The sequence below is a fragment of the Lissotriton vulgaris genome, chromosome 9 (genome assembly GCF_964263255.1).
Source record: "Lissotriton vulgaris chromosome 9, aLisVul1.2, whole genome shotgun sequence".
NCBI classification, from domain to species: domain Eukaryota; kingdom Metazoa; phylum Chordata; class Amphibia; order Caudata; family Salamandridae; genus Lissotriton; species Lissotriton vulgaris.
Genome location: NC_141697.1, coordinates 924,435,892 through 924,448,552, shown reverse-complemented (window position 1 = coordinate 924,448,552; position 12,661 = coordinate 924,435,892). Strand labels below are relative to the sequence as shown.

At 46.3% G+C, this 12,661-nt stretch overlaps 1 protein-coding gene across 1 annotated transcript in view; it reads right to left on the bottom strand.

Annotated features, from left to right (window-relative positions):
- LOC147692529 (ADP-ribosylation factor 6-like) overlaps window positions 1–756 on the bottom strand; it is a 52,799-nt gene extending 52,043 nt beyond the window's left edge. The window contains exon 1 of the mRNA XM_086938746.1: window positions 620–756. The gene's annotated coding sequence lies outside the window, so the exon portion shown is untranslated. The remainder of the gene's footprint in view (window positions 1–619) is intronic.
- Between the last annotated feature and the right edge of the window lie 11,905 nt (window positions 757–12,661).

Here is a 12,661-nt window from a genome sequence, read left to right as displayed (position 1 = left end):
GCTTAAAAACTCTACTTCTTATTTTCCTCTGTTACAAACTTGAATAAACTTAAAACTTTCCTCTGGTGTTACTGTTAAGAGGCGGAAAGGTATGGTTATGTCATTTTCAAATGACCTTCCTTGGGCGGAGGACAATGTTTTGGTGCTAAAGGAACCTCCATGTATAATTCGATGCCCACCAGTTTAGACGTTAGCGTTACTGACCAGTATTTCCAAAAGTACATTATAATGATGTGTATTGTGATTACATTTAAATAACCCCACCGAACTGAAACGCTCGACGGCAAGCAGTATGTTACTCAAGAATCCGACTGGTTAAAGGATATGGCCCCTTCGGCTCGTTTAATCTTTTAAATCGTACTAGGTTTCACCCCCCTGGGCACTCATTGATTCTTGCTAGCCGCTGCTACCTGCAGTGGTTTCTAAGTTATGCGTTACAATTTGTCAAGAAAGACCCTACCTCCAGTCCTTCGAGTTAGTTACATTGGGTACGATTAAAGTAAGTAATAGTAACAGGTATAAACCGCCACGAGCAAAGATGAACTGTTTGATCATTAAGATAAAGCACCGGAAGCTAAGAGACAGCAGTTCTGAATTCACCCACCGCCCAGCTACTCACCTCACGGTAACCGGGGGTTAAGATAGGACTTTGCCATCTCCGCTTCCGCAGAACAGCATAGGAGGAGATTAACTGCTATACTCCCACACCCAAATACCCACATCAACCGCTCTCGCTCCAGACCGACAATCCCTGATGCCCATCCCCCTCCGACAGCACCACCCATACCACGCCTCTTTTTCGAGGCCCAACGACATCGAAGAAATGTTCCACCCTATTCCCACACAACGCCCCTCTTCCCTCTGTAGACAGGATTGCCACCTGTCCAGAACATACCGGGACTGTCCTTTATTTGTTAAACGAAATACGTTGTTACTCTTTAACAGACATCTTTTGTCCCGTATAATTACAGGTTTGTATCCCACCCAGTAGGATGTCACAACCAATCAGATAGGCAGCAGCATGCCTATATTAGCGGTGGGAAAGTGTGACGGCCTCGGATTAGCTAGTGAGGTCCTGTCAGCTGTTTATTGGTTGGAGGGCATCTGTCACTTCAGTGGCATAGGATTGGTTGAGAAAACGCTTGCAAATTGTTTATTGGCTGCGGAGCTGTTTTTGGCACACGTGCTCTTAGTACAGGGTTTGGTCTGTCGCACGGTAAGTCGTCATAAGTGGGCGGGCACCAGTGACGCACATACAGCAACCTATTCTTTACAGGATGAATCATGCATGCTCTAGTCTTTACCAGAGTCTGTATTGAATTGTTTCGCCATCCCGATTTATTTTTGCCTTTTTACATAGCGTGAACTTTATCTGAAGGTGTCAGAGCGCTTTCGAGTAGAACCAGTTACACTACATAAGGACTTCGTAGTACATGAATAACATAATATATACGAAACAAATAAACTCTAAACTCACATAAGAATGGTAGTACGTAAGTACATATGTCTACTACAGATACTAGTGCTTAGAGTTACACATATACAAGTTGCAGATTCACTCAAGATTATATTTTGAGAAGAGTTGAAGCGATTTACGGTTGGACAAATGTATATTACCTGTTTATAGAGCATGATCTTTCCATTGCTGGGGTTCTTGCTGTGCACGTTCAGCTAGGCCTTCAGGGTGCTGTTGCACTCAGGCAGTGATCTAGGGTGTGGAGGAATCCTCGAGCTGGTGTGTCCAGATGCCCCCCACAACTATTGTCCAGGTGGCCTCAACAAAGGCAGCGCAGAGATCCCGGGGGCCCGCAGAGTGTCGATGGGGGTACGGAAGTTTGCTTAGGTGTTATTTTATTTTATATTTTATTTATTTTTTATTTTAAAAGTTTTATATAGCGCTAGCTTGACCTGTGGGTATCAGAGCACTTTACATACACACAATAAAGACAGAAGAACAGTGCATTACATAGTAGGAAGGCGGTAAGGAAGCAAAGCAGAGATAAAAATACAACATGAAAAATAGGTAAACAGTGCAGGAGAGGGAGAGAAAACAAACGAAGGAGGCTAACAGTCCGGTCACCAACTATCCTTGAATGTCAAGAAAGTGATGGAGCAAGGTTGCGCACATAAAGCGACTTGCTTGTATTCAGTCAGGGCTCAAGTCCTAAAAAAAGAAGTGGGGGCTCTCTCCAATTTAGGTGGTGTCACAGGAAGTGACATCACGGCAGGAAGTGACGTCACAGCAGGAAGTGACATCACAACATGAAGTGACATCACAACAGGAAGTGACATCACAACAGCAAGCGACATCACTGCAGGAAGTGACATCACAATAGGAAGTGACAGAGGCAAATGCAAAGCTTACTTCACATTTCCTTAGCAATGCAATCAGTTAACTGTGCTGCAGTGAAATCGCTGTGTATAATCGAGTCCATATCTGACTCATTAGCAACCTGCAAGGCTACTAGACCTGTAAAGTCTGAAAAGGGGCGATTATTTTTTGCACAAAAATAAAGCGTGCAAAACAACTTTACCGTTGAAACATGACAATGCCTCTGCTGCTCCAGGATCGTTGACTGCAGTACCTCCTCCTTGGATGCAGCTCGGATATCACATGCGTTACAATGTGCTACTGAAATTTTATGCTTATGTATTTTTTTCCGAAGTGAGTCTAACTGGCTTGCTTTTTTTAGGCCAGATGCAGCAATGCTCCCAGTGACCCATTCTCTAGCCAGAGCCACACCCTGTGATGCTCCAAGTAGCTTAACCTCACTGCATATGTTGCAGCCAAGGCGGCCATTTTCACTGGTTAGCCATGGATACTTTTCTTTAAATTGAGCCCACTGATTGTGGTCCCAACACTCTGGCAAGCTGGTATCCCTTTCAAAACTGGTGCCCACATCCAGGATCTTTGTTGAAGAGTCTTCCAGTCGAGAAGGTTGAATCGATCTTTGGCTTGGCATCATAATCTCCGTATGTTGTGCAGGTACATCTTTCAAGCACGCACTGGGCTGTACTAGGCTACTTTCCGATTCGAACCAAGATCTCTTGTTCGCATTTGCAAAGAAATCCATGATTCTGGATTTGCGTTTACTTATTTCTGTAGAAAGCAGAAAGCATTGGGTCAGCTATATTTTTTGCATTGGTCACGCTCATATTCACTGATGGTTGGTGAGGAGAAAAAATTGCAAAATTGCTTGGCAAAAATATTTTTCGTATTACTTTTTGCACTTAGGAAAATGTTTGTGTCCAATGAGCCACCCATCCCGGTTTGTGGTGGTATTACAATTAAAGCAAGCATTTACAATGCAACGGTTTCGCCTTTGGAAAAGTTAGAGCTATTGGCATTGTAAATGACAACATTTGTATTTATGTGTTGGTTTTGAAAACAGATAAATAAATGGATTGTCATTTACATTGCCAATAGCTTAATCTCTCGCAAATGTGAGACCTATTGTACCCTACGGATGAGCTCAGCAGACAGCAATTACTACCACACACACACACACAGAGCCACACGCACACCCAGAGCCACACACACACACACCCAGAGTCAGCCACACACACCCAGAGCCAGCCACACACACACACACACACACACACATACACACACACCCAGAGCCACACACACACCCAGAGCCACACACACACACACAGAGCCACACACACACACACACCCAGAGCCACACACACACAGACACACACCCAGTGCCACACACACACACACACACCCAGAGCCACACACACACACACACACCCAGAGCCACACACGCACACACACCCAGAGCCACACACACACACCCACCCAGAGCCACACACACCCACCCAGAGCCACACACACCCACTCAGAAGAGCAAGCACAGCGAGGGGGCAGGGAAGCAAGCACAGCAAGGGGGCAGGGAAGCAAGCACAGCGAGGGGGCAGGGAAGCAAGCACAGCGAGGGGGCAGGGAAGCAAGCAGAGCGAGGGGGCAGGGAAGCAAGCACAGCGAGGGGGCAGGGAAGCAAGCACAGCGAGGGGGCAGGGAAGCAAGCACAGCCAGGTGGCAGGGAAGCAAGCACAGCCAGGTTGCAGGGGAGCAAGCACAGCCAGGGGGCAGGGAAGCAAGCACCGGCAGGGAAGCAAGCACAGCCAGGGGGCAGGGAAGCAAGCACAGCCTTGTTTCCAGTGCTTGGCTATTCTGAACAATTGGTATCCGGCCTGCCACTCAAACGAAAACAACTCCCAGAGTACCTTAAATAGCTAAATGAAACCTCAGAAGTAGAAACATTATGTCCTGACTACACGAGAGAGGCTGCAATTGTAACTGCGAGAGACAAATACCACTGAACTGGGAAGAGGACAGCGTACAACTATAGTGGAGGAATAACAACCTCGTACACTACTGCATACCACTGTGCTTTGGATGTCCCACGCCTGCCATCCATGTTGCTTCATCCCACCTCCTTTCCTTCGGTCACTCGTTGCTTCTCCTCCTCATACCCAGACTGTGCTCCTTCCTTCCCTCAGCTGCACCTTCCTACTGTCACCAACGGCTTCTCCTCAATACCCCTTGTACTGCTCCCCCCCACCCAATTAGTGCCATCAGTGTTACTTCCCTAGAACAGACTGGCTAAAAAGCAGTAGTAAAGCCACTAGGTCTCAAGAGTGAAATATATTGGCTTTGCTAATGCTCGTGTTTGAGGTCTTGCCTGACAGCATAGCTGTCCCCAAGACCTACTGTTATCAATAACTTATTCATAAGCAGAATGGGCTTTACATCCACCCGAAAGTACACTGAATCATCACACATGAAATTCTCTATCCCACACATGCACTATTTACAGAAAGCAATCTTTTCTGGAATCAATTGACAACGCATCTGTCAGCAAGATGTACTGTTACAAATTCTTTAAAGTGGGATTTGGCGTCCTCCAGTGGAGTAATACTCTCTGACCTCAAGCTAGTGCCTATTTGCTTTCTACCTTCCAGGAAATGCATGAGGGACAAGGGCATTTGAATTGTACACTCAATCATCGCGCTGCTTGTCACATTCAATTATTTATTTCCTATATGTATTCCATACAGAGAACAATCCTTTTTCCCAGCACTGGCAAGGCCAACACGACAGGATTTAATGTAATAAACAGCATTTGTGCATGCAGCACATGGAAATACATTTGTGAATGTGTGTGTTTACATAGATTGGCAAATTAAGTTGAGACTTACTGGTGTTACCAATGCCTGTTTCGATCTGAGATTCCACAATTTCCCACAAACTGGGAACATGACACAGGTGAGGACATTTAACCTTGTCTCCAACACACCTTCGTATTTAAAGCTATGAACATTAGAACATGCAGCTCGTACTGCAAACCAACTTTTTTTTACATTTTCAGCTCATTCTAAATATGAGATTAACATTTCAGTATTTTGATAAAGAATCAATTTGCTCCAAATTTAACATGTATACCTTGTGTCTGCATTACAGCTCGTTCCAACATCTGCCAAAACTTACATCAACAATCATATACAGATACGGTTCCTAAAATAGGTTAAATATCAATTAGAGCCTATATGTCAGCAGAATGGGGACTTTATGGTCTACTCTAAATGCTGGGCATTCAAGGTATATAAATGCAGAGTTTTCGATGTACCTGTAAAAAGCAATGCACACCTAATTCTGCCAAATCTGATCTGATCTCTTAAGGTAGGAGCTAGTGAGATCTGTCACCTGATACATGGCTATACTGCTCAAGATCTGTAAGTGGAAGTCACTTCAAGAAATAAACAAGTGTCCCGTGTGCAGTTTGCTGCACGCTTCTCATGTGTCACCCTCAGGCAGTACGAGATGACAGGAGGAAAGCCGTACCAGGAAGAGAGCTAGGAGAGAGCCCGTAAGGGGCTAGGTGGGAACCAGAAAAGGGCAACATTTGTTCGAAGGGCCTGGACTGCAACATACTAACAGCAGCAGAATACAACCCCCTCCGACAGGAGAATGATGCAACAGGACCAGTCGACACACAGAAACTGCAAAACAGAACCCAAGTGACACAATAGGACCAGCACTGTGCCATAGCAAAACGTGCTGTGCCAGAAAATCATAAGAGTGTCAGGCCAAAACCACCCCAGTACCCGAAAAGGACCAAAAGTACCCAAAGAATAATTCAGATTTCTCAGAAATTCAATACGACAGTGCCTATAATAACTTGTACCATAACAGTGTCAGACGGAACCCTGCCGTGTCTGAGTATATCTGTAATAGTGCCAGAAACAACTACACCACCAAAACAAAACCAGAGACAATGCATAAGCAACTACGATCTCATCAGTGGCAAAAGAGAACCGCCATCGGACAACAAATAACCACAAAAGCGCCAACGTTCGACGAAATCCAACAGTGCCAGAACACGAGCTATGGGGTGAACTGAAAAGTGAAAACTCGAACAAGGCACGAGAAGAACAAGAAGCACGGGCACATGGACAGCGGGAGGGGGGCGGGGACGGGCACACGGACAGCGGGAGGGGGCGGGGACGGGCACACGGACAGCGGGAGGGGGAGCGGGAACGCGATAACTACGAAAGCGCCAACGTTCACGAAATCCAACAATGCAAGAACACGAGCTATGGGGTGAACTGAAAAGTGAAAACTCAAACAAGGCACGAGAAGAACAAGAAGCATGGGCACACGGACAGCGGGAGGGGGGACGGGCATATGGACAGCGGGAGGGGGGCTGGTTAACGGGCACACGGACAGCGGGAGGGGGGGCGGGGACGGGAACACGGACAGCGGGAGGGGGGCGGGAACGGGCTCACGGACAGCGGGAGGGGGGGCGGTAACGGGGTAAAAAAAATAGTAAAATATGCCGCTTACCTGCTAGCAACTCAAGGAAAGTGAAATCACGCAGCCCACCCCTGCAAAGCACATGTTGGAAATGAAACAAACATGCAGAGACAAAAAAAAACCAAAAAACAACCGCCCACCGCCTGAATGACGTCACAAAGGGGCGGAGAGCGAAAAAATCGCCGGAACGCCCACGAATCTGCTCCGGCAATGACGGACAGATCTCTCTTCCAATGGCTAGCCTCCATTTATGGAGCTAGCCAATGGAAGAGCAGGCGGGACAAAGCCCCCGTACTGCTTCTCAAAAGATTTCGCCTGCGCGAACCCTGCTGCGCAGCGGACGCCAGGCGAAACCTAAAAAAGGAGAAAGTCACACAATGCCCTTTTAAAAAAGAAAAATTCCCTCAATTAGCAAATGATGATCTTCAATTTTACCGGTGTGCTATTGCTCATTTCGTTTCCTATAAAAATTGTCAAAAAAACACATTTTCCTCACATTTTTGTGGTGGAAAGTTCTGGAATCTGTATGAACATTAAAGTAAAATGATTTGTGGTCATAAATGAACCAAACCTTTTTGGGGAAGGGGCACCAGCGCTTTTTACCTTTCTTGGCTACCACTGTTGAAGTATCCGTGCTAGGGGTAGAAGGTAAAGTTTCCTGTCTGGCAGCAGCTGGCTGTTCGACTTCCTGGTGATCTGTTTTGTGTCCTGGGTGAGCATTGGACCCAATGCGGCCCTGCTGTGTTGCAGGATTGACCATTGCAGGTGTGAGCAGGACAAATGCAAGTCAGGGAGATCTGTTGAATAGGATGGCTCCCAAGATACTGTAAGCTGTAGTGCAAATAAAATATTCCACATTAGGCAACTCTAAGCATTTTCATAGTTGAAGGAATTGTGGCATCCTGCTGCCATGGTCATTCATTCCTTAGAAACGGTTCTGAGGCATTCCATAGATTTCAATCAATCTTGAGCACCCACATTTTAATATTTGAAGAGGTTAAACCGCTTTTGGATGTTGGCGGCACAGCAGGTTGCCTTTATTGACTGTATTGCGACCTTTCAAAAGAGATCATTTTTAACATTAAACTTAGAAACCTCCATGCTTCCTTGCCCTAACAACAATTCCGCTAGGGAACTAAGAGGAAAGTCAGTTGGAAATGTCAACATACATTTATGGTATAATGTTGGTATTACAGTGGATTGATTGTTATGTAATAATTGCCAGCTTAAATAGCTAAAACTCGACAGACAGCAAAGTATGAGTGCGGGTCAATCAGTGAAATAAATATGGAAATGTACAGGTTGGAAACCTCATTTATGTGCAAATCTCCCAATGCCTAACAAATAAATAAACGTGTTGTTACGTAACTTAACTGGTGCTCATGTAAAGGGCTCTGATACCTGATACCTTCGGGTCAAGTTCACGCTATATAAAACGCTGGGGAAAAAAGACAATGCATATTGACTATGACAGTGCTTGCTCTGCTGTGTGTGGTAGCTCTTAGAAACACTGTGGAAAGGAAAGACTATTGGTATCAACTCATGTGGCCATTTCCTACATTTACTGAATGCCACACTTATCATGGCTGTCATTCTAGCATTCCTTTGTTTATGTTCTCTGTGAGTCTGCATAAGCGCAGAACACTTTTTTACCATGGGATTTGTTTCAATGTTATGACTTTGTTTGTTAGCAAACGATTTCAAATGTTTTCTTTTGCTTGATTTTTTGTTGGTAATTTCCTCATATTGACTTTTGAGGAGGACAGTCATTTGCAGTTAATCCAATTTAGCCTGGATTTGCCAAATACCCTCACTTGCCTACAGAGGTGAGTGACATTTTCATCTCACGTAATCAATACTTATAGTACCTTTAATTGTTAGCACCTGAATTCTGGTCGAGTTTAAAACGCATTTTAAATCAGTGATTATGGCCAAAATATTTTGCTTCAAAACAGCTTCACAATTCCCTGTCATTCTAATTATTACCAGTTTTGAGTGAACACACAAGTGACCTACACTTGACTTCACAATCCTGTGTGCTTTTCAGTGTAATTATGAGTAAAATATATTTTTTAATGAAAAGTGACTTGATGTACTGAGTGAAACCCCGGGTAATCTATATTTCGTTTACCTTTTTTGCCTAAAGCCTGAATGAAAGAGTATCCGAATTTTAAAAATGCAGTTTTTGCAAGTGTACCTTAGATTTGTGCGCAGTTATATTTTTGTAGTTTAAGCAGTCTCTTAATATTTATCACCATTTAAACAAAGTTAATATTTCTGCTGTGAAAAGTACAACAAAGTCCTACAGCTGGCAACGTTGGAACTAAGACATGTAAAAACAGTGAATACAAGTAATTTAATGCAAGTGAAAAGTGATAGCTTTCTGTGACACAAATTAATCCTACGATTGGCAGAGAGGGCAGAAGGGCACAAAAAACTAGGGAAAAACTAGTGGAACAGAGGGCAGAAAGGCACAAAAAACAAGAGAAAAATGAGTGTCACTGAGGGCAGAAGGGCACAAAAAACGAGTGGAACAGAGGGCAGAAAGGCACAAAAAACAAGGGAAAAACGAGTTGCACAGCGGGCAGAAGGGCACAAAAAACGAGGGAAAAACGAGTGGCACAGAGGGCAGAAGGGCACAATAAAACAACTGGAACAGAGGGCAGAAGGGCACAAAAAACAAGGGAAAAACGAGTGGAACAGAGAGCAGAAAGGCACAAAAAACAAGGGAAAAACAAGTGGCACGTGGGGCAGAAGGGCAGAAAAAAACGAGTGGAACAGAGGGCAGAAAGGCACAAAAAAGGAGGGAAAAACAAGTGGCGCAGCTGGTAGAAAGGCACAAAAAACGAGGGAAAAACGAGTGGCACAAAGGGCAGAAGGGCACAAAAAAATGAGTGGAACAGAGGGCAGAAAGGCACAAAAAACGAGGGAAAAACAAGTGGAACAGAAGGCAGAAAGGCACAAAAAACAAGGGAAAAACGAGTCGAACAGAGGGCAGAAAAGCACAAAAAACAAGGGAAAAACGAGTGGAACAGAGGGCAGAAGGGCAGAAAAAAACGAGTGGAGCAGAGGGCAGAAAGCACAAAAAACGAGGGAAAAACGAGTGGCACAGCGGGCAGAAAGGCACAAAAAACGAGGGAAAAACGAGTGGGGCAGAAGGGCACAAAGAAACGAGTGGAACATAGGGCAGAAAGGCACAAAAAACGAGGGAAAAATGAGTGGAACAGAGGGCAGAAGGGCACAAAAAAACAAGTGGCACAGAGGGCAGAAGGGCACAAAAAACGAGTGGAACAGAGGGCAGAAAGGCACAAAAAAACGAGGTAAAAATGAGTGGCACAGCGGGCAGAAAGGCACAACAAGCATTAAAAACAAGTGGAACAGAGGGCAGAAAGGCACAAAAAACAAGAGAAAAATGAGTGTCACTGAGGGCAGAAGGGCACAAAAAACGAGTGGAACAGAGGGCAGAAAGGCACAAAAAACAAGGGAAAAACAAGTTGCACAGCGGGCAGAAAGGCACAAAAAACGAGGGAAAAACGAGTGGCACAGAGGGCAGAAGGGCACAATAAAACAACTGGAACAGAGGGCAGAAGGGCACAAAAAACAAGGGAAAAACGAGTGGAACAGAGAGCAGAAAGGCATAAAAAACAAGGGAAAAACAAGTGGCACGTGGGGCAGAAGGGCAGAAAAAAACGAGTGTAACAGAGGGCAGAAAGGCACAAAAAAGGAGGGAAAAACAAGTGGCGCAGCTGGTAGAAAGGCACAAAAAGCGAGGGAAAAACGAGTGGCACAAAGGGCAGAAGGGCACAAAAAAATGAGTGGAACAGAGGGCAGAAAGGCACAAAAAACGAGGGAAAAACAAGTGGAACAGAAGGCAGAAAGGCACAAAAAACAAGGGAAAAACGAGTCGAACAGAGGGCAGAAAAGCACAAAAAACGAGGGAAAAACAAGTGGAACAGAAGGCAGAAAGGCACAAAAAACAAGGGAAAAACGAGTGGAGCAGAGGGCAAAAAGCACAAAAAACGAGGGAAAAACGAGTGGCACAGCGGGCAGAAAGGCACAAAAAACGAGGGAAAAAAGAGTGGGGCAGAAGGGCACAAAGAAACGAGTGGAACATAGGGCAGAAAGGCACAAAAAACGAGGGAAAAACGAGTGGAACAGAGGGCAGAAGGGCATAAAAAAACAAGGGGAAAACGAGTGGCACAGAGGGCAGAAGGGCACAAAAAACGAGTGGAACAGAGGGCAGAAAGGCACAAAAAACGAGGGAAAAACGAGTGGCACAGCGGGCAGAAACGCACAACAAGCATTAAAAACAAGTGGAACAGAGGGCAGAAAGGCACAAAAAACAAGGGAAAAACAAGTGGCACAGCGGGCAGAAAGGCACAACAAGCATTTGCAATGCAATAGGTCTCGCATTAGGAAAGTGTGAGCTATTGGTATTGTAAATGACAATTTAAAAAAATATTTATATAAATTAATAGCATTGTTATTCACAAAGCCAATAGCTTACACTTTCCTAATGCGAGTCCTATTGGCTATGGCAATGTTTGTTGGTAGCAAGCAAGGACAGGGCTGTTGTGGTGCTGAGTGATGCTGTTGTGGTGCTGAGTGATGATGTGGTTGGGCTGAGTGATGTGGTGGTGTATTAGAGTGATGTGGGGTGTCCCAGAGTGATGTGGTGGTGTCCCAAAGTGATGTGGTGGTGTTTCTGAGTGATGTGGTGGTGTTCCTGAGTGATGTGGTGGTGTCTGTGAGTGATGTGGTGGTGTCTGTGAGTGATGTGGTGGTGCCCCTGAGTGATGTGGTGGTGCCCCTGAGTGATGTGGGGGTGCCCCTGAGTGATGTGGTGGTGCCCCTGAGTGATTTGGTGGTGTCCCTGAGTGATATGGTGGTGTCCCTGAGTGATGTGGTGGTGTCCCTGAGTGATGTGCTGGTGTCCTAGAGTGATGTGGTGGTGTCCTAGGGTGATGTGGTGGTGTCCTAGAGTGATGTGGTGGTGCAGCAGTGTGAGGCGTGCAGCAGTGTTTGGTGTGCAGCAGTGTGTTGTGCAGCAGTGTGAGGCATGCAGCAGTGTGAGGCATGCAGCAGTGTGAGGCGTGCAGCAGTGTGTGGCGTGCAGCAGTGTGTGGCGCCCAGCAGTGTGTGGCATGCAGCAGTGTGTGGCGTGCAGCAGTGTGTCGTGCAGCAGTGTGCAGCATGCAGCAGTGTGAGGCATGCAGCAGTATGCAGCATGGAGCAACATGAGTAATGCAGCAGTGTGCAGCAGTGTGAGGCGTGCAGCAGTGTGAGGTGTGCAGCAGTGTGAGGCATGCAGCAGTGTGGCATGCAGCAGTGTGCAGCATGCAGCAGTGTGAGGCGTGCAGCAGTGTGAGGTGGGCAGCAGAGTGAGGCGTGCAGCAGTGTGGCGTGCAGCAGTGTGAAGCATGCAGCAGTGTGAGGCGTGTGGCAGTGTGAGGCGTGCAGCAGTGTGAGGCATGCAGCAGTGTGAGGCGTGCAGCAGTGTGAGACGTGCAGCAGTTTGCGGCATGCAGCAGTGTGAGGCGTGTAGCAGTGTGAGGCGTGCAGCAGTGTGAGGCGTGCAGCAGTGTGAGGCGTGCGGCAGTGTGCAGCATGCAGCAGTGTGGGGCGTGCAGCAGTGTGAGGCGTGCAGCAGTGTGTGGCATGCAGCAGTGTGTAGGTGCAGCAGTGTGTCATGCAGCAGCATGCAGCAGTGTGAGGTGTGCAGCAGTGAGCAGCAGTGTGAGGCATGCAGCAGTGTGAGGCATGCTGTCAGGAACTGATCTTGGCGCCTACCTAAGAATCAATCGGACTACATTGCCCAGAAGGCCTTCTGGGAGGTTC